Genomic DNA, 21,320 nt, shown 5'->3' with positions numbered 1-21,320 from the left:
TAATAGTGTTAAGTGCTACGGTGTTCTGATTTGTGAAGTGTGGTTACCGTATCCTGAGATGTAACTTACTCTTCAAGTGAAATATTATGCTGTTAAAGTTTCATAATAAAGTTTTTTATCACTTGTTTAAACAGTAAAATAAAACAACGCGAGGGAACACGAACGTCAATCAGTTTTCTAAAAAAATCTCAAGCGTGAATCGGGCATTCGCCAATCCGCACATGGTCAGTGCAGTGGACTATGGCCTACACCATGCCTACACCCTTCGATCAACAATCCTACACCCCACTCTCTCTGACACTCCTCACATCTACTGTCGCTACTCGCTGGACACGGGACAGTAATGGACTTACAACGACCACGACTCAACTCGACCAACTGTCGAAATTAATTATTAATATTCGTCCGCTGCATTTATCCGTTGCGTTTTGTCGCAAGCCGCTATCCGTTCCGTTCATTTCATTCATATCGCACGCGGCAGCGGTGCAGTGTAGTCGTGTTGGCTGTTATTCCGTCGTTTCAATTATTTTATCGTAAATTTTCTCGCGTAAAGTTTTTACTAATTAGTGAGTGAGAGTGTGTGACGTTTGCCCACTGTACTGGAACTGCAGTTATGTGAATTCGTGTGCTGGACTTATTAAATTGTTGTAATTGGGTAAGTTTTTGTTTTTATTTTTTGTTTCGCTACGAGGGGGTACTCGTGTATTTTATTTGTTTCAAGTTTACAGTTAACAAAGGTGAAGGTAAGTCGGTATATTTTTAAAATTTTAAAATAATTATTGAAATTAACAATAAACATAGTATTAAGATACTGTGAAATTCTTTGGTCAATAATAATATTATGATCCTTAAATACTTATTCACATTGAAATTGAACTGTTATAAGTTAAATTGGTGGGTAAATAGCATCAGGTTTAATTTTAGTTTGTATGAAAAATAATAATAATAACCTAAGAACCTATTTTGAATAAAAAAAAGATTTGAATTAATTTGATTTGACACATTCCTAGACGTTGTAACGGAGGGTAACAATGTTTATTTGTGGCAGTAATCAAATAAAACTTAATATGTTCTATTTGGGGTTATTTATAGTTGTCCAAGGAAGGTGGTAACCACTTTCAATGAGATAAAGTACAAACTCGTTTTCACATAAAATATCCCGGACTGTAACGTAAGGATGCAGGCATCTAGGTGCAGATTATGTAGCTTATGTTCAACATCCATCCATTATCCCACGGCTGGACATGGGTATCATTTCATATCTCTGGGCTGGTAGACTTCACACAATTTTTAACGTGAATCCTGGCAGGCAATCAGGTTAGGGCTTGTTACTGATGGAGATTCCATATCTACATGGTAAATTTGATGCCTATGGCAAAGAATCTCCCCAATAAAATTACTTACGCAATATCTTAAGGTTCGTCCAAAATAATATAGTACATACACTTCTATAAAGCTAATAAGAATTTACAACTCTTGTTATGCAGAAATAGACTTTCTTTCATAAAATAAAAAATGAAACTTCCATCAACAGACTAAAATGTCTGCATAAAATTTTATAAAAAAAACAACACAAACTCTTCTCTATGGAATAAACTCTTCTAAAAACACTACTAAGCGTACTATTCTCAGCATAACAAAACATTCCGAACAACAGTTAAATTCCAGTAAATATTACAATATTCCTGAGCACGTCCACTCAGTACTCACCTACCTGATTACCTGCGCTAACAACTCCCAGCTATAATCTCTTTCTTATCAATAGGCTTTCGTCTTTTGTTTAATGGCCAACTCAATACTTAACGCACTACAGCGATTACCGATCAATGGCATCCTCGCAAAGAACAATTTACGTTTTACTGCCTGTTTTACTATGTTCCGAAAACTCATTATTTCTTAACTTGGTGGTATTATTTCTAGTTCAACTTTACCATAGTTGCACTTACCGACACTCGGTTGCTATCTTATAGTAGAAAAATGTTTAACCAATTATATGTGACATGTAACTTTGTTGAAAGTTTGCAGCGGTCTTACAACCTTTTGAAAGATTAGTTCTTTCTATTAGTTGGATACTAGATCCATAATCACATGACTCACGTTAAACTCCACTATCCGACTGGTAGGTATGAGTTTCCTTTCAAAATGAGGGCGATCCATATTAACTTTCCTTTTAGCTGCCTTAATCCAATTAATCTCGCTAGGATCTTGATCAATATTTTATTCAGTAGTCTTTGAGAGATTAGTTTCTCTGAGAAACAATTGTACTGACCTTCCAACCCTTTTAGAGAATCAACCTCAGAACAGACAATAGCACCAGGTTAGTTACGTTAGTTCATCTAATATTATAATCAGATTGACCCGCCACCGGTAAACGATATCGATAAATGTAAATCGATTATACCGAGCCTATTCAATGGTAATTTACTATCGGGTTTTCAATTTTGCACTGGAATTAATAATAACCGAGTATATTTCATGTACAATTTAAATTGAATTTGTGTTTCGAATAATATTTATTATTTACCCTTTCCATTGTTTTCTTAGTCACTATTAAAGTTATCTATATTCTCTGAAAGTCGTTTAGTAAAACTAAAAGTTTCAACAAATGTTGAGAAAAAACCAAATGAAAAATTTCGCTTAACCCATTTAAAAATGAGGTATATTCTCGAATTTTAAATTGTAGATTAAATATAGTTGTCCTTTATGTATGAATATGAAGAAAATAATTAATCAATTTGCAAATGATTTATACCTTTATTAGTCCATATTTATGAAGTAATTATAAGTACCAATGTCAACTAATTATTAAAAGTAATTAGCGAACTTGGTGCGCTCATTAACTCATTTGCTCGTTAAATCATTAGTGTGCATTCCATAATTACTAAAAATCCAGTTAAATGAACAAATTATTAAAATAATCTTAAAAATGTTTTAAAATGCGAGCGCTTTAATGTATACGAAAATTTTAAAATAGCATTTCAATACTTTTACAATAAACATACGAACAAAAAAGTGTTTGTTTGATATATTACACATTTGTCACATACATAATCTTAAGGCTTCCTGATTAGGACAGGACAAAAAAACAAACAAGTTTTTTAAAGTCTATATGCTTGGTGGTCTACCTTACAACCTTACCTTTAACTCTTTATGCCATTCTGTTTTTAATTTTTCCAGCTGCGTTCATGAGCTGTTCCTCAATGTACCCGACAGCTTTTTAATTGAATTTAATGTTATTTATGATTGGTATATACTACCTTTGTAGCCTGGGTCTAGTCCAAGACCATTATTATCGTAAACGAGTCACGGTTCAATTAGTTGAGCAATGTGTAGCCGACTGTGTCGTGTGTAACCGCCGTCTAGTAGTCGGTAAGCGATACCGACCGCGGCCCGCCGTGACACAACCGCGGTCCGTAACTGATTCGGAGAAATGCGAAAGAGCTCTGCATAGTTCTGTTGACCTAGTACTTCTGTTGTTGCACTTAATGATTTACAGGATTGTCATACTGCGGATTATGTTAATATTGCAACTGTCGTCAACTACCGGTCGAGAAGAAGAAACAAAATATAAAATATAGCAGCTTTCGATCATCAAGTCCTAGTTTTGAGAATAGTGTTTAAGTAAGAATTGATAAATAAGATGTGGAAGATAGAAATTCCCAATGAGAGTTAATGTCAATACTCAATATGATGAAGTGACTTATTCGTCATATTTGTCTAGGTTTTTTACTCATGTATAAACATGCATTTGTGTGATCGTTCCTAAAACTAGTTAAAATATTGTTTACTTTAGGGTGTATGTCGTAATGTTTTTCCTAGTGCAACAAAAAGGCTATTTCGTGACAATTGTTTTTCAAGTTGCTCGTTCAGGGAAATGCTACGAAACACTAGTCAACATTATTACAACTATTGGGCCCATTCTAGTGCTTACCTAGTTTATTATTATGTAAGTAAATTGTATTATGTTATGGATATTATGCGTAGGCGTATGTTTTTAATTAGGTGCCGTGACGAAATATTGTTTGTAAGCCATATAATTAATGATTGGTGAGTTTTTAATTATATCTTTACATAACCTTCTAGACCATAATAAAGATAAGTAGAATGCGATTGTAGAGAACGAACTGTCTTGTCTTGTTTTACTTTGTCTTTTGTAGTTGGTTCGAGTGAAAGATATTCTAAGAAAATTACGAGTAAAGATACCAAAAGGGGCTTGTGAATTCTTCAGATAAATCTGCGGTAAATAATTACGTTACGAATACCAACATCGCGATTAATTAGATAATCTGTGATACGCGTTGAAATTATCATGTTTGCAGGGCGTCGAAGCGGCCTCGCTTTTTGCGAGCCGCGCCGAGCTGAATACCATCTCCATATGCGGCTGCCCGCCTGGTACATCGGAGTGCAAAAACTTGATAAAATACGTAACATAACTCCTTTCGTTGCAATTATCCTAGTCCTGTGAACCCGGAAACGGTTTGGTAGGGCGTAAATTTAGTCTAGAACAAAGAAGATTCTTTTAGTGTAGAGCAAAAAAGCTGTCAAAAATGTGCTTGTATCTGCTGTCTTTGAATGGGCATCCAGTTCAGCCACAACAATACCACAAAAACTTATAATACTGATTAGATAGATTTTTGCATCAATGTTTACGGTACATTTTTATTTGCTTTGATATTTTAAAACCTTAAAGATTGTATCTAACAGACAACTGTCTAACTTACAGTCCAGAGAAACACGCTGTGAATTGAAAATCTAAATGCTCTTAACTTTTCGTCCTTATAATAAAAGAACACGATTTTTATCTTAATCTGGAACAGTAAATTAACAAAAAATCTTGCAACTTGACTTATTTATAATAAATAATCTTCAAGCCTGGTAAATTAAGGCGATTTGATATTTTTCAGGTCGTCAATATACATGAAAAACGCTGAATTCATGATAATAATTCAACATTGTCTAATTGACATGATGCATGACAAAGTGTCGTATCGTATAAGAGAAATTTAAGAGAAATGAATAAATCCGACACTAAATAACGTCTTTAATTAAATGAACGATAGTAGTATGTAGTCCTTTGACCATAGCCTATATGGCTAGCTCTTAAATGAAGCTATACTGAATAGATTGCTTGTAGATTCATAAATAAGCAATACATTATTCATGTCTTGGCGTCCACTTTGAAATTGCTTATTGAACGCTGCGTACCTTTTTTGTGCAATAATGGCTCTCCGAGAGTACTCTGCGATCGCAACTGGCAGAGTTATGACCTCTAGTACAGTTGTTACGAAAAGTTTTAGAACTAGTCAAAACGGTAGTTTTGTTGGTTAGTTTTAGTGACTTATACTTACGGTACAATATTTTCTATCAAGCGGTTAGTAAATGTGGTGACATTTACGAAACTTGACTGAATCGCCTTCTGCGCATTATACAAAAAAACAATATCGTCTTTGTTGCTATAAAATAAACGCGAAGACTGTGCAATTTTCTTTGATGAACTGGATCAAATTATTTTTCAGTATTAACCTATTATCTATTAGTTAAGACGATTATATACGATTATAAAGACTATATACAGAATTAGAAAGACAAAGTCTTAGAGTACCGCGCTCATATTTCTTAATTTGAAATCTTTAGAGCAACAATATTTCTTCAAAATGTTTACTTTTACGCAAAGAAAAATAAATATAATCAATATCTCTTCGAAGTGAAGCTTAGAATTACTAGACCATTACTACTATCTTATTAATTTTCAGAACTTATTAAAATGGCACGTGAGTGACATTCACCACACGTCGCCGCATTCGTAACGAGCCAATACTCGCATAAAAACACCGATTGGCAATTGATACGATGATGTATTGATCTGGTTATAATGGACGCCGCATGCTAAACTAGTTCTCAATTGAACTTGTACCGAGAACGTTTAATGGTTGCTTGCTTAGCATTAATACCTAATAAGTAAAGTAATAAAATTGTCTGCAGTAAATCGAATGGCCCATTTCGTAAGAATACGAGATGTTGTGATACCGCAGAACTTAATAAATAAATAAAGCTTTCTAGATATATTTCCCTATATAGATATATGTTGTACAAGGGTTAATTTATCGGCATTAAGGGTATTAAAGTTATCGTTATTTTATTGACATATTTAAGAAAAAATATCATTCATTAACAGATTAATAAATAATAGTTTAAACTAATGCATCTAGATTAGTAGCATGAAATATTTGTTCAAGATTTTCCTATGTAATGTACGTGAGCACTCAGTAATAAAGGTTAAGTAAGGAGAAAATAATCTCATAAATCGAATTATATTATAAAAATTGTATTAACATCCATTTAAATCAGTATTTTTGAACTCATTTTAATTTCGTGGAACAATCTTGCAAGTATTATTTTTGATTAGAAAATAACGGAAACGTATAGACGAGTCGTAAGTCCCCTTCATAGTGATAAAGCAAATGAAATGGCTACTTTGTGCAAAACAAAGACTTCGAAATCAGACTTTAGCTCAATGCCCAGTAATTGGATGAAGTGTCCAGTGAGTAACGAGCAAGTTACGTTCTGTTCAAGGGAATCACATTATCGGTGTAGAACGTTGCTAGCCGATCAATATACACTGAATGCACCATGTAATGCTTCAGTGTAATGAGGCCTGTGATTGCAACCACATTTATATGGTAAGCTTTGAATACGATCATATAAAGATCTTTGTTCACCACCATCGAATAATTCGGTTAGCGATGAATGAAGAGAGTGGTAGGTTTTAGAATGGGATCGAACACTTCAGGGTCGTACACTAAGTGTATTTTATTTACCCTTCAGATATACACACATAATACATTGAAACACAGTGCTTTTAGGTCTGTCGCGTATACCGTTCTAGGCTGACCCCTGTCAGATATGCTACTGACTGAATTACGTTGTAGTTTTCGTAGGGTCTTATTGTATGTTTAACGGTTCCTACAATACGTCGATTCTACAGCACTACTAGTATAAAGAAGTATTTATACAATTTTTATCCTCTATTACTCATAAGGGAGGTTCCCTTAGAAGATGAGTTGTCTAGAATATTTGTTAGAGTTCATTTTCCTTAAAAATATAAGGATTTTTGGGAAAACATATTTCTGCAGGCCAACCTGTTCGTGTGTTGTAGTCAGTCTATTGATTTCTGGGATTGAAGGTGGTTTTGAAAATTGTTTTTCTTACGTATTCAATAGTATAATATCTGTAATATATTCACTATCATTTACAGTATGATATAATCGGCCTTGGTGAGCAATAAAGATATAATACTTGATGATACTGAAAGTATCTTTATCTATGTCGTCTTTCGCACATCTTCGACCAGCTGGTGGAACGTCGTTACGTCGTTACGTCGCCTCTAACTAAATCAATCCTGAATAGTCAACTATACATTTGACATTACCTTACTAGTAAAACAATTTACATTTGAATTACTTTGACAAATGTATAGTTAATATGATTTATTAGTTAAGAGCCAATAGTGAGGCAGTCGTCAATCGTCATTACATAAAGTGATGTCCAATGCAGCTGTTTTCTATTACCAACTGAATACCAATGATTTGATCAATCAAGACTTGTCTTTCTTTGTTTATCAATCATAATTCACAAATCAAAACGTTTTTCACCGTGTACTTACATTGAAATTATTTAAATTCTCTTCTAAACTAATGGATCTGAAACCTCATATCAATATTCTTTATAATAAGTATCGTTGGCAACTTAGAAACTTTACTTCTTTCTTAAAAATCGTGATTTAGTGAAATTTTACAAAACTGGTTCCAACGTTCTTTTAATTTAACAAATGAAGTGAATAAAATGAACAGAGATCATAAATATAACGAAATCTTTGAATTTAAAATTACAAATCCTTTGAACATTAGACAAGCAACTTTTTGTAGCAATTAAGCACTTACCGCTCAATCGGAGCCCACATTTCGCTCAGCCGGTGGTAATCATCGCTAATCACGTTATGACGTCAGCAAGCGGGTCACGGTGGCGATGCCCGCGACCTACACCAATGTGTTACGTGAAATTAACTCCACTCTAACATTATCTTATATATAAAATTCTCGTGTACAATGTTAGTTACCGTACTCCTCAGAAACGGTTTTACCGATTTTCACCAAATTTAATATGCATATTCTGTAGTAGGCCTGAGAATCGGCTACTATCTATTTTTCATACGCCTAAATGATAAGGGTTGTTCACCCGTAACATTTATATGACAACACAACGTTTGCCGGGTCAGCTAGTAACGTATAACATGTATATCAATTTGTTTACTGTGCACCCGGAGTCGGCAGAAAGTACCGCCAACCACATGCAAATTCTAAATGTATCTACGATTTGTAATGTTTTCTTACACCGCATACTGAAAAGTAATTATTTTGCTAAAAATAAAATATTTACTATTTAGTTTATTATTAGTATCGCGAACACAGCTAAATATATGATTAAGTTAACTACTTATTTTTAATACTAAGCACCTGCAAAAGATGCGTGTACTCGTAGAAAAAAATCCACATCTTGACTTACCATAAAATGTTTACGGTATTGGTAAAATTATTAGTGTATAAAACATGTTTATACGAGTACTTATAATACTGTGCGATATTATTAATACTCATTGTTTTGACTGTAAACATTAAAAACGCACCGTGCGCTCGAGTGAGCGCGGTGGTCGGGACCTACGCCAACATTTTGTAAACAATAAGAATTAGATATGGCTGTAGATCGTTCCCGTGTGTTGAGATGTTATATTATTTGCGTCACTGGGGTACTTTTCTAAATTCATTTAAAATATGATGTAAACAGTCTGTTCTTCGTGTATGTGTATAAAAATACCATATATGTAATACATATAATTGTGCTCGTAATACGAATAATAGGAAGGTGGTAGAACCCTTTATGGTTCGACTCCGACGGCACCACCGCCACACCTATTTCTGCCTAATAACAGCAGTGTTAGGCGCTGCTGTGTTCCGTTTTGAAGGGTGTGATAAGGGAGACACACTTTTTCGAGCCGTTCCAGCTTAGTCCTCAGGAGTAGCGGCGCATCTGTGGCCGACCTCAGGTAGGACTATCTAATTCTATCTGGGGTTGATTACAGATGTCCATGGGCGACAGTAGCCACTTACCATCAGGTGGACTGCATGCTCGTCTGCTACTCCTACGTTATAAAAAAACACGAATTTAAGCTTTGCATGAAGGACATGTTTGTACCCATATGAGTAGGACTGAGAGTAAGTACTTTGTGTTTGAAGTCGCATGATACCACAATTAGTAAATTCAATTCAATGCATAACAATATACTATTATCATCATACGCATCTTGATTTAACATTTATTCTCCATTTCATTCTACTCGATCTGTAACACACAATATAGTTCTTTAAACAAGATTTAATGGAGAAGCTTTAGCATCATCCAATTTCCCAAGAATTAGTAGTACCAGTACAGGTAATTTTGAGGTACATCTTACTTCACTTGTTCCTCATTTTGAACTATGATCACTTCTTATTTGGAGAGAAGATCCTTGCCCAATTTACGATTTGGGCTAATACCTAGCAATGACTTGAAGATGACATCACAGAGTGAGATAATAAGATTTGAGCTCTGAACTGGGTTATCTGAATATAACGTTAAGTGCACATTACTCATGCATCCTCATTGGGTTGCTCGGAAATCAAACATTTCTAGGGTGGCGCTGTGGATAGAAACATGATGTCAAAACACATATGAGTCTGAGATAAGAAAGTTGTATTAAATTATGTATGCGTATAGATGCAGCCAATGACGTTTTTAGGAGTTTGTCGTTGTGTTGTTTGTTTGTTAGTTTTTGAACTCGTGAAATGTGTTAACGAGCTTCCTCTTCGGAAAACACCGCAACTAAAATTATCACGTTTTGATTTATATTGTCAAGGAGCAGGCTTTCATCACGTGACTTAAATTTGTGACACGCATAAATCAAATCTACGCGATCCTCCCCCGTAAGGATCAGTGCTTGAGAGTACAAGTGCGTGCTAATTGACACCGCAGGTACCCCATGATCCCTCGCGGGTCAACAACCCCTGTCACACCCCTGTAAAATTGGTTTAAATTTTACACGTCCTCGTACAAACACCGCTCGTAGATCAAGGTAATTCTAGTGACACATTTAAAAAAAATAGTATTTTTAATTTTGGTAGTTTTAGTACATTAAAATCTAATGTGTACTTTAGCGGCGCCATAAATTGTCATGTAATTTCTATGTTCAATTAAAATAGGAGTTTATCTTTTAATATCATAATAGGCGTTGACGAACGTAAAAACAAATTTCTATGATTTTTGGTAATGTATTTTAAATTGCTAAAATGAAATATCATTGTGTACGTTATTATGTCCTCAGATGGTTACAAGTCATTGACATGTGTAGTTACGTGTGGCTAATCCTAAAGCGCCGCCCACACCGCCCCCGCCTGTCCACACGATACAAACGAGTTATTTTAGAGACCATAACATAAAATATTAATTGAATATAACATTTTGTCCTTGTTGGTTAATGTTTCATGCGATATATTAATAACAGGAGCCTTAACGCGCAGTTAAGCCTCCACGATTTGCTGCGTACGATTTTAAATATGGTACAGGGAAACAAGTGTTTTCTGAGTAAAAAATATTGTATATGATTTTCATAAAATTTTGACTCTTGTGATAAATAGACATTTAGAAAAAAGCAACAAATACTCCTGATACTATACTGTACTCAACTAATTTTAAAATCCTGTACGTATTGGGACAAAAATACATTATTTACTATTTAGCTCAACATCTTCCGATATTGAATACACCATTATCAAGGACATTAGCAAGGAAAAAGGTTTAACCTGCTGAACTTACAATCAAGTAGGTATCATTGACGATGGTTTTTATCACACATTTAAAATGTAAAATATCTCCGAGTAATGATATCATTCTTATCCATATGTTAATACGGCAACCACCTGTCGCATCCACTTCTTACTAATATGGCGTGAAGTCTACTGTTTTTGTCACGGTTATAAACTTAACATGGGTTGGTGTTTTTGCCAATTGTGTGAAGACAATATATATGATAATGTTCATCTGAAATACTAGTAATGTTCGAATGTAATCATTGATTGAACTCCCACTCTCATTATCTGGATTTCGAAATCCATTTTTTGAAGCTGTAAGAAATTGATAATCAATTAAAACCATTCTAGGTATTGTTCCAAAAGGTTTGTGAAATTTGCTCATTGGTACCAAAAAAGGCTCCAAAACCTAGACTCTAAATTCTAGAGTTTAGACATAATTCTATAACATCGAAGCTCACCACTAATGAGTGGATGACCATGACTTAAATGTGGAAATAAATAAATTCTGAGAATTTCTGATCTTCCTAATTTTTGTAGTAAAAATGGTAATATCTGATATAGTTTCTCATAAACATCAAGACGTTATTATTCATTAAAATACACAAACATTACTCGCAAAATATTAAAAATGTACATCACCCTGAATTGTACATAGCATAACATATTATGTAAGTCCATTTAAATAATTATATTTAACCGTGTAAAGTACTATGTGCGGAAAAGAGCAATTTCTCTATTATGTGCGGTGATGATTATCAGCCTCATTCAGCGTTTGTGCAGTGTGACCTTGCGGCGTGGGAATTGTATAATGATGATTCTGTTCACTTAGATGTGCTCTTGGCGAATATGGTTGAACAATTGTACTTAGGTCAGTTGGGCTGTTTTGAGATTTCACATAGCTTAAATTAATTAGTAATTAGTAATTTTGAAAATTGTATTACTTTTGCTTTAATATCATCAAATTAGAAATATGCATTCTAAAGAATTCCACATGGAATTGCAATTTAGTAAATTTAGGATCTTGTAATATTGCCATTTCAATATTTCTCATTGATTTTTTTGTCTTCATCAATTCGTAATGTACCTAAGTAATCTACTTGGAAAAATAAGTGTCTAAAAAATCTACATTATTACTATTTATAATCGTTCCGTAGTTATCAATTACTTATTATTAGTAATGCCGCCGTTAGGTTTTGCGATTTTAATTGATTTTAAATATTGTCACCTTAACACTTATCTCCCGATACATGTAATTCATGATAACTAGAATTAACCAGATTCCATAAACCACGAATCTATTTATAATTTCTTAAATTAAATCTTAAAAGTATCCTAAATCACTTGACTTCCTCTCACCTAAAGTAATATCCAAATATACCGGCCACGTTGTCACGACGCTTCGATCCGGATAATTAATTCCATCCGCGACGCCCGCCGGAAATCATTATTAGGTGGTTCCACGCTTTGACTAAAGGACTGTTTGAGTTAGCTAAATCCGACATAATGATATTTTTGATTTCGATGAGTGATTTATTTACCTTCTGACCTTGCAATTTGTATGCTTCACTTTTTATTTTGATTCTTTCCTCGCTTTGACTAAAGGACTGTTTGAGTTAACTAAATCCGACATAATAATATTTTTGATTTCGATAAGCGATTTATTTACATTTTGACCTTGCAATTTGTATGCTTCTCTTTTTAATTTGGTTCTCAATTTGGTATTCTTTTCTCGCTTTGACTAAAGAACTGTTTGAGTGAACTAAATCCGACATAATATTTTTGATTTCGATGTGTAATTTCTTAACCTTCTGACCTTTCTATTTGTATGCTTCACTTTTTAATTTGGTGCCCAATTTGGTATTCTTATGATTTTTTGTTAACATTTTTAAGTCTTCATTATCAATATTCTCTCTGTTTACTCACGTTGCTTAACCGATAAATAAGACCTTGATAACGGATATCTAATCCATGGTATGTAGTAGTAGGAAGTAAATTTCTGTAATATTATTAAATGTGACTATTAAATGTGAGCTGTCAGTTTCTCATAGAAGCATTTATTTATAACAGTGTTAATTTATCTGTAGTTTTATAATATCTCATTCTGTAAATGATGAATATTAATTAGTACACCATAATTTTTGATTTGCTATTTTGCTTAAAATAACAGAATTATGAGTTATAAGTTATTCAAATTCTAATCATTTGTAATTTCAAGCCGTGTCTGCGGACGTCATGTTCTCTAATAACCTGAGTAATTGCAGCGTCTGCATTGCAGTTCTACACCTTTAATAATAACTTGAAGCTGTGTACTGGTAACGTTTGCAAAGATAGTAATAAGCATCTTAAATTTCTAAAGTTTTAGTATCTATGTGTATGTGCACATGTGTCGAAGCTTTTAATAACTCTGATTTTAGGTAATTCTTTTGTTTTGATATCAGCAATGTTAGAAGGGACGACGTCACAAATGTAGGTCATCATAAAGTGAAAGCGTTTAACTGCGGCTTATTTTAAAAGAAAACAAATAACGTTTATAGCGTAACTCTAAATCTAAAATTATAAAAATATATTCACTCTAAAATTATGTTACACAGTGCAGTAGTAACTCGTAAACATTTGAAACTCCATTCGATTCATAAAACAATATTGTGTAGGAAGTTTTACGACGCGGGTGATTTACGAAAACAGCGTAAAGAGGTCGGCGGAACTGAGATGATGAGCTCCGTACCGCGGAACCACATTAGATTTAGAGCTGTTGTCCCGTTTGTGCTCATTTGGGTCACTAGAAGACTTACTTCCGTGTAAATTAGTTTACAAACAGTATTGTGTTCGAACTGTATCTTAAAGTTATTTAACGGAAACAGTAGCATTTGATGTTATTGGCGCATGTAGTATTTTAGACGACATTTTAGAGGGAGCTTTGAATTATTAAGTTTCGAGAAGCTTTTAGCTTTTAATTATTAGTGTTGTAGAGCTTCTGGCTTGAATTATTAAGCTTGGAGAGCTAGCTTGCATCCTTAAGCACGGGATGTTATACAAATAAAAATCTTGCTCTCACCGTTTACTATATTTTGTATGAAAGTTTCTTTAAAGATTTCCATATTCTATAACAAAATTTTGTACTTTTTGACGGTGTTAACAATAGTAATAACATCTGTGTCATCCTATCATTTGCATATAGGGCCAAAAGGAGGTTATTATGAGCGACAGTGAACTAATACTGATACACCTATTTGTTCCTATTCTTACTTTATTACTTATTAAAAGTAGAATGCTGTGGTCCATTTTACCCAGTTCTGCCATGAATGACATAGTTTCTTCAAACTTCAATTCAATCTCTGCCTATTGTGGAGTGATTGAAATCATTAGTCGGGTGCTGTCACATGACTGCACACAAAGTGGATGATATTACACGCCGGCATAGTTTACGACGTTTTATAATTGCTTCGAGAGTCGACAGTAAATTATACTGGCATATACTGATATTTTGCTTGCTATAGGCTAACATCTTCTATATTTCATGTTGTAACACATAACTTCCTGCGGTCGCTAAGGACGGAAGCTTGTTCTATTCTCGTTTCAGGTATTTTTGCTTGCTGAATTTTTTCCTGTCGCTTAATGCTACCGTTTCATAAATACATATTCTTTTATGATCTATTGTAACTGTTAATTATGGCTTAGGTCTGTGTACTTAACGTACGTAATTTGTGGTCTGTAGTACTTAAGTATTGCCTCGTTAATAATAATCTATATGAAGTAGTCCATACTCCACAACAAAGTGGGTATGGCCCCTTAACAGCAATTACTCTTCTTTAGTTTCATTATTTAGAACAATAATAACAGTAACTTTGGATTTACGTTTAGTATCACATATCTGAAGTATCTATTCTTCGAAAACATTGTTCTTATGTTGCTTTAAGATACTGTAAGGGCTTTTTCTTTTCATTTTTTATGAGTTCGACCTCCTAGGTTATCGGTAAGTTTGACAGATCTACAATATAAATAAGCTTTCTTGTCTGTAGATAACATTGTAGGGCATTATTGTTTTACGACTCCTTATCTGGTTAACCGACGGGGCGGTTCAATTTGTCTTTCGTTTGAGCTGCATAAAATGTAATGGATCCTACCTCCTGATAACTTCGGCTCTACTCTACTATTTTTACTTTTAAATATAATCTCTCTGTTTTTTTTTTAGAAACACTTTCTGATGTTAAATATCATAACTAGATCTGGATTATAGAACTGTCTATTTATTTTGTGGAGTCTTTTAAATAATAATAATAATAATAATAATATAATTGTTTATTTAAAGTAACAAAGACTTATTTATTTAATTACAATTAATTTTTTTTGGTACATTACAATTTTATATGTAGGAAACTGCAATGGGAAATAAATCTACAGTCTACTCTATTGCTTATCATCTTCAGGATGCTGTTGGTGCTATCCCGGACACGGTACATCAGGGAGCTGCATCTTTTTCTCATTATAGTGTAAAAACAGTTTACATGAGCTTCTGCAAACATCCCTGATGCACTACAGTACCTTGGTAGTCCCATCAGCATCCTGAAACCATTATTATATTGAATTCTAAGAGCATTGTAAGTTTTTTGGGTGTAATTGGTCCAAAGGCTGCTGGTATAAAAAGACGTGGAATAAGCGTTAAATAATGTAATTTTAACTTTAGGCGTGCAGCGAGCAAACCTTCGAACTAACATGTTGACCCTCACTGACAATGCTCTTCTTTCCCTTTCAATGTCTTGATCGTCTTTAAGGTCAGTGGTAACTATATGCCCTAAATATTTGAATTGGTTAACTAGTTTTAAAGGTGTCCCATTTAATTTAATTACAGGTACATTATTCGGATATTTACCGCTGGCCCCAAAAACCATGATTTCACTTTTTTTAGCATTATACATTAATCCATGAACTTTTGCATAATTCTCACAAATATTTAAAAGTTTTCTCAAACCACATATTGATGCACTCAGTAATACCATGTCGTCAGCATAACTTATATTGTTTACTGGGACACCATCAATATGACAACCAACATGACTCTTGCTGAGCTCAACAATAAGCGCATTTACGTACAGATTGAAAAGTGTAGGTGAGGTCAGGCCACCCTGTCTCACCCCACATTCCAATCTATACGTATCTGAAAAATATCCTGCCCACCGAATGGAGTTGATTTGATTACAATACCAAAATTTTAAAATATTAATAATTTCACAAGGAACATTCATTTCTTGCAGTTTTTTCCATAATATATCATAACAAACCAAATCGAAAGCTTTTGTTAAATCTAAAAAACAAGCATATATTGGCGTATTACGTTTAGTATAATAATTAACAGTATGTTTTAAAGACAAAATAGCTGTTTCAGTTGACAATTGAGGTCTAAAACCAAATTGATTATCATGTATACAGATGTTTTTGTTTATTTCTGTATGTAGTAAACTATGTAACACTTTTCCAATAATTGTCCCTAATGATATAGGTCTATAATTATTTTTATCTGTCAAATCTCCAGTTTTATTTTTTGCTATAGGTACTACAATTGTTCTTATCATGTCACATGGTAAGTAAGAATGACTTATACATAGATTAAATAATAATTTCAAGATCCTGGGTAAGTGGGGCCCTGCGTGTCGTAAATGTTCAATGCTAAGGCTGTCGTGCCCAGGAGACTTTCCTGGGGGCATGCATCTAATGACATCAATAACATTCTTTGTTGTGACTCTAGTCAACACTTTACTAAAATTGAAATCACTAATAATTTTGAAATTTGATGATCTTCGTGGCGATTTTACAATGAAATGGTCTTTAAAAACATTGGCAATATCCTTTCCATTAAAAAAGCCATTAATATTAACAGGACATACTGTTTTTTTATTACAATCAGCAGTATTTTTCCAAAATGATCGAAAATCCTTTTTTAAGTGATGTTCAGCTAAAATATCAATTTTTATTTTTTCCTGATTTTTTTGACACCATTTTAAACGAGATTTAAATATTTTTCTTGTCTCATACATTTCTGTAAAAATCATACCACTATTAGGTTTTCCGTTTAGTAACCACGTTTTAAGCTTACATCTGGCTTCTTTGTAAGCTACGCTTACATGCCTATTCCAGCCAATTACAGCTTTCTTTCTTTTTGTATGCATGTAATTTCGAGTGCCTTTTGCAGATTTAGTTAAAATTGATACAACTTTATTATATAAATTATTAATTTCAAGTTTATGATCTAAAATATTACAATTTTTATCACAACAGAACCTAAATTTATCAGGAAAAGTAATTAATTTTAGTTCATGATGACATTCACTAGAATATAAATTAATTTGATCTTTATTTCTGTTGCCCCAAATAATATCATTATGTTTTTTATTTACTTTTTCAAGTTGAGAGTTAACTACACTTAAATTACATTCTATTATAAGTGGATAATGATCTGACCATAATACATCAAAGATAACATATACATCAATTATAGATCGTGTCGCGGATTCTGTAATTAAACAATGATCTAGCCATCTCTTTGAACCATGGGCCTCACTTACAAATGTAAATGTATTAGAATCGCGACCCAATTTATCAATATCAATACATGACCAGTGTTGCTCGGATACAAAATTGGACAACTCTTTATAAAATAGTTCTGTTGGATGAGCATTATAGTCTCCTAACATATAAGCACATTCTATACCTTCATTGTCAATAATAGCATTTATCGTTGATAGACAATCGGTAAATTCTGTCAAATTTTCAGGCATGTCTGTAGGCATATAAATACTGAAAACTAAAATAAGTTTTTCAGCCGAAAGTTTGACCTTAATGCAACATATACGAGGATTATTACAATTAATTACAGATACATGTGAAAATATACTTGTGCGCCACATTAATGCAACACCTCCAAAAGGTCTTCCACGTAATAATCCAGCTGCCGTATCGACTGCCGATGTGCCCGTACAATTAAAATTTCTATCGATATTATTCAGAAAGTCAAGTTCTTCTGGTAAGAGCCACGTCTCTTGCAGAGCTAACAAGTCACACGATTGACACAAATGCCGAACGTCATCAATCGATCGTTTAATACTTTTACAATTATAACTTCCGAATTGTCGAATTGTATGCATCATTATGATATTTATCGTTTATAATACGTCTTGGTTTAAAATGTACAAAACGACGAAAAATTATACCCTGAGGCCATAAATTATCATTTAAAAACAAGGGTAACTTTTGACGGGGCACAAAAAATTTATATGCACTATGATTATTTTCTTTTTTAGTTATATTTTTTTCTAATTTTACTATCTCTTGAGTTTTATTAAAAATATATTTACAAATATCTTCTTCTTTTGTGTCATTATGTATATTAGTAATAAACATAGGAAGTTTATTATCAGCAGCTTTGAAATTTTTATCTTCTACTGCTATACCTATTTTTCCTACAAAACGTTTATTTAAGACAGAATTTTTATTACGAGCATGTACAGTAGTCCATTTTTCATGTTTATCCTGAATGACTTGATCATGCCTTTTTTTACGTACAATATCTGAATACGTAGTGTAGTGTATGAGAAGTAATATGAAGGTTCTGTCGTCTCACGTGTACACGCCGCGAACAACGGTATGGTGTGAGCGGGGCACGGCCCCCCCCTCATTCTACTGAAAGCTGTGGTGTAAGATGGATGTGCGTGCGGTGTGTACAGCAGTGAGCCGATACTTTAACATAAGGTGAAACACAAACAGTACATATTTTGGCGACGAGTCTGTGAGTACTGTTTAGATAATATAATCCATAGGATTGTTCGATCAGTATTAAGTTGTTTAATACAAGTTTAAAAGTTCCATAATAAGTAAGACGTAATAATTGATCTTAATACGAAACAAAGGAAATTAGTGTAATTTATGCATGTAATATAAAAAGAAGATCTAAAAATAACAATTTTGTCGATTTTGCCTTGAAATTAAAGCATTAAATATTCATAATTCAATAAAACAAAAAATAATAATAATAATAATCGGTACGAAGAAATTGCGTCGCATTTTAATTGCGTCGTAGTTATAACCACAAACAAAAGATTTCGTTCGATGCACAAATTTAAATTTAGAATTTTTTCGTCAATCGTAAATATTAATGAAAAAAGGAATAATAATATTTCTGATTTATGATGTATTGCAATTATAGTGTGTTGAAGTTTATTTCGTTAATATGAAAAATATTTTTATTATTTGCTTTAATTACTTTGTTGATGACAATGATATGGCCTAGTAGAAATCGATTCGATTGATTACTATACACATTGGTACTCGTAATTCCATGAATATTATTTTTACATAATGAAATAAATAGTTCTGAGATTATTATTATTTAATGAGCCACGTGACGAAGCGATCAGCGTATCGGTCTGGCGCGCGGGGGGTCCGGGTTCGATCCCCGGCCGGACAGATATCTGATAGATGAATTTAGATGTCTGGTCTGGATGTTTGTATGAGACCATGATACCCGCAATGCGGGGGGACTTGATGTGGGATATGAGTGTAGAAAACGTTTGTTTAAAATTTATTAGGCGTTAATGCATATAATACGGAATCGTAAGGGAACTGATTAGGTCAGAGATTGGTGCATGGTCGAGGACGCTGAGCCTATAATCCTGAAATTTTGCGCATGGGTCCTCTGTATGGCGTGGGTGAACGCCTCGAAAGGGAATTTGCAAAAAAAAAAGAAAAAAGACCCTAAGGAGGTGAAGCGGTGGTTGAGGGTATGTGAAATTTATTCTTTGATTTTCTAAATTGAGATTGTGAGATATCTATTTTACCGTTAGTGGAGAATCAGCCTAACAGACTAAAATGGAAGTTACTAGGATATGCTGATAACCTAGATGTGATAGGTAGAACTCTGCCTGCAATAGAGGGTGCATAACGTGCGCTAGCAGAAACATCTGCGGAGGCCAACTTCAAGTCAAATTAACAAAAACAAAATTTGTAAGATCGTGGTAAGAACTGCATATACTACCGTTTAATATAACGATCGTGTGTCTTAGCTCATTAGTAACGGATCGAAACGATGTATCTTCTGACATAATCAGGACAATTATGGCGGCCAATAAGTGCTATTCGGCATGCTAAGACACTTTCGCTCAAAAATACTTTCATGAAACGAAACCGATATTGATATACGGATCTGAATGTTGGATACTGAGCGAAAAGGACGAGGATTCATTACTTGTATTTTAACGAAAAATTCTAACACGTGTTTTCGGTGCAGTGCAAGAAAACGGGTTTGGCGAACTCGGTACAACCACGAGGTCAATCATGTGTATGACGAGTCTGACGTTATTAAGGTCATTAAGGTTGGACGCCTAATTGGGAACAGTTTGCAGTTTGCAACTGCCCTACGATGGGCAGAACATGTGGAAAGGATGTGTGAAACGAGAGTACCTAAAACGTCTACTAAATGGTAAACCAGATGAGCGAATAAATTGTGGAAGGCCAAAGATAAAGTGGCTAGACGGACTTAAGAGGACCTGATAACTATGGGCGTGAAGAAATAGAGAGAAAAAGCCAAGAATAGACCAGACTGGAGGAATATTGTGGAGGCCAAGGCCCACGCGTGGCTGTAGCGCCTTAGATGATGATGATGATGATGACGTTGGGGAAATACTAGTAGAGTAAAATGATGATGAAGGATGCTTGAATATTGAAGCAAGTCATGGAACGGATGATGCCCGTTTTGTGATTAGATGTATTTCGGATGTTTGAATATTGAAGCAAGTCATGGAACGGATGATGCCCGTTTCGTGATTAAATGTATTTGGAATTCTTGATGATTGAAGTAAATTAAAAAACGGATGATGCCCGTTTTGTGATTAGATGTATTTGGGATTATTGATAATTGAAGTAAGTTATTAAACGGATGATGCCCGTTTTGTGTTTAGATGTATTTGGGATTCGCGATGATGGAAATAAGTCATCAAATGATGATGTTGGCTTCATGACTGAGCGTTTATGGTGATTTTCCGGATAATAATGGCAAATTTCACACTAAAAAAATTGATTCATATATGTCATATATGCCATAAGAGATGCTGCAAAAGAACGTTGAATATTATTTTAGAAGCATCAGATGTTACTATACCAATACAGAAGTGACTAAAGCTTTTAGTGAGATGTAGTTGATCATAATTGTAAGAAGTATTTTATATCATTCCTGATGGGAATGCAAGGAGGAACCGAGACTGCAGTGAGAAAGCCAGATATAAAAGCGCGAGCCAAGTTGATTTTGACGATTGACTCCTCATTATTTGTGCACATAAAAGAAATAAAGTCCACGAAGGAATTATGGATAACAATGCGAGCTATGTTGGATGATTCAGGATGTTTGCGGAGGATTCATTGGCTTCGTCATTT

At 33.9% G+C, this 21,320-nt stretch overlaps 1 protein-coding gene across 1 annotated transcript in view; it reads left to right on the top strand.

Moving 5' to 3' along the window:
• Positions 1 to 339: 339 nt before the first annotated feature.
• Positions 340 to 21,320, top strand: part of gas2 (growth arrest-specific protein 2) — a 142,180-nt gene continuing 121,199 nt past the window's right edge. Inside the window, exon 1 of the mRNA XM_073089183.1 lies at positions 340 to 655. The gene's annotated coding sequence lies outside the window, so the exon portion shown is untranslated. The remainder of the gene's footprint in view (positions 656 to 21,320) is intronic.

The sequence above is a fragment of the Epargyreus clarus genome, unplaced genomic scaffold (genome assembly GCF_041222505.1).
Source record: "Epargyreus clarus isolate Ecla_fem2 unplaced genomic scaffold, WU_Ecla_fem_2.2 ptg000029l, whole genome shotgun sequence".
NCBI classification, from domain to species: domain Eukaryota; kingdom Metazoa; phylum Arthropoda; class Insecta; order Lepidoptera; family Hesperiidae; genus Epargyreus; species Epargyreus clarus.
This window is presented reverse-complemented; position numbering and strand designations above follow the sequence as displayed.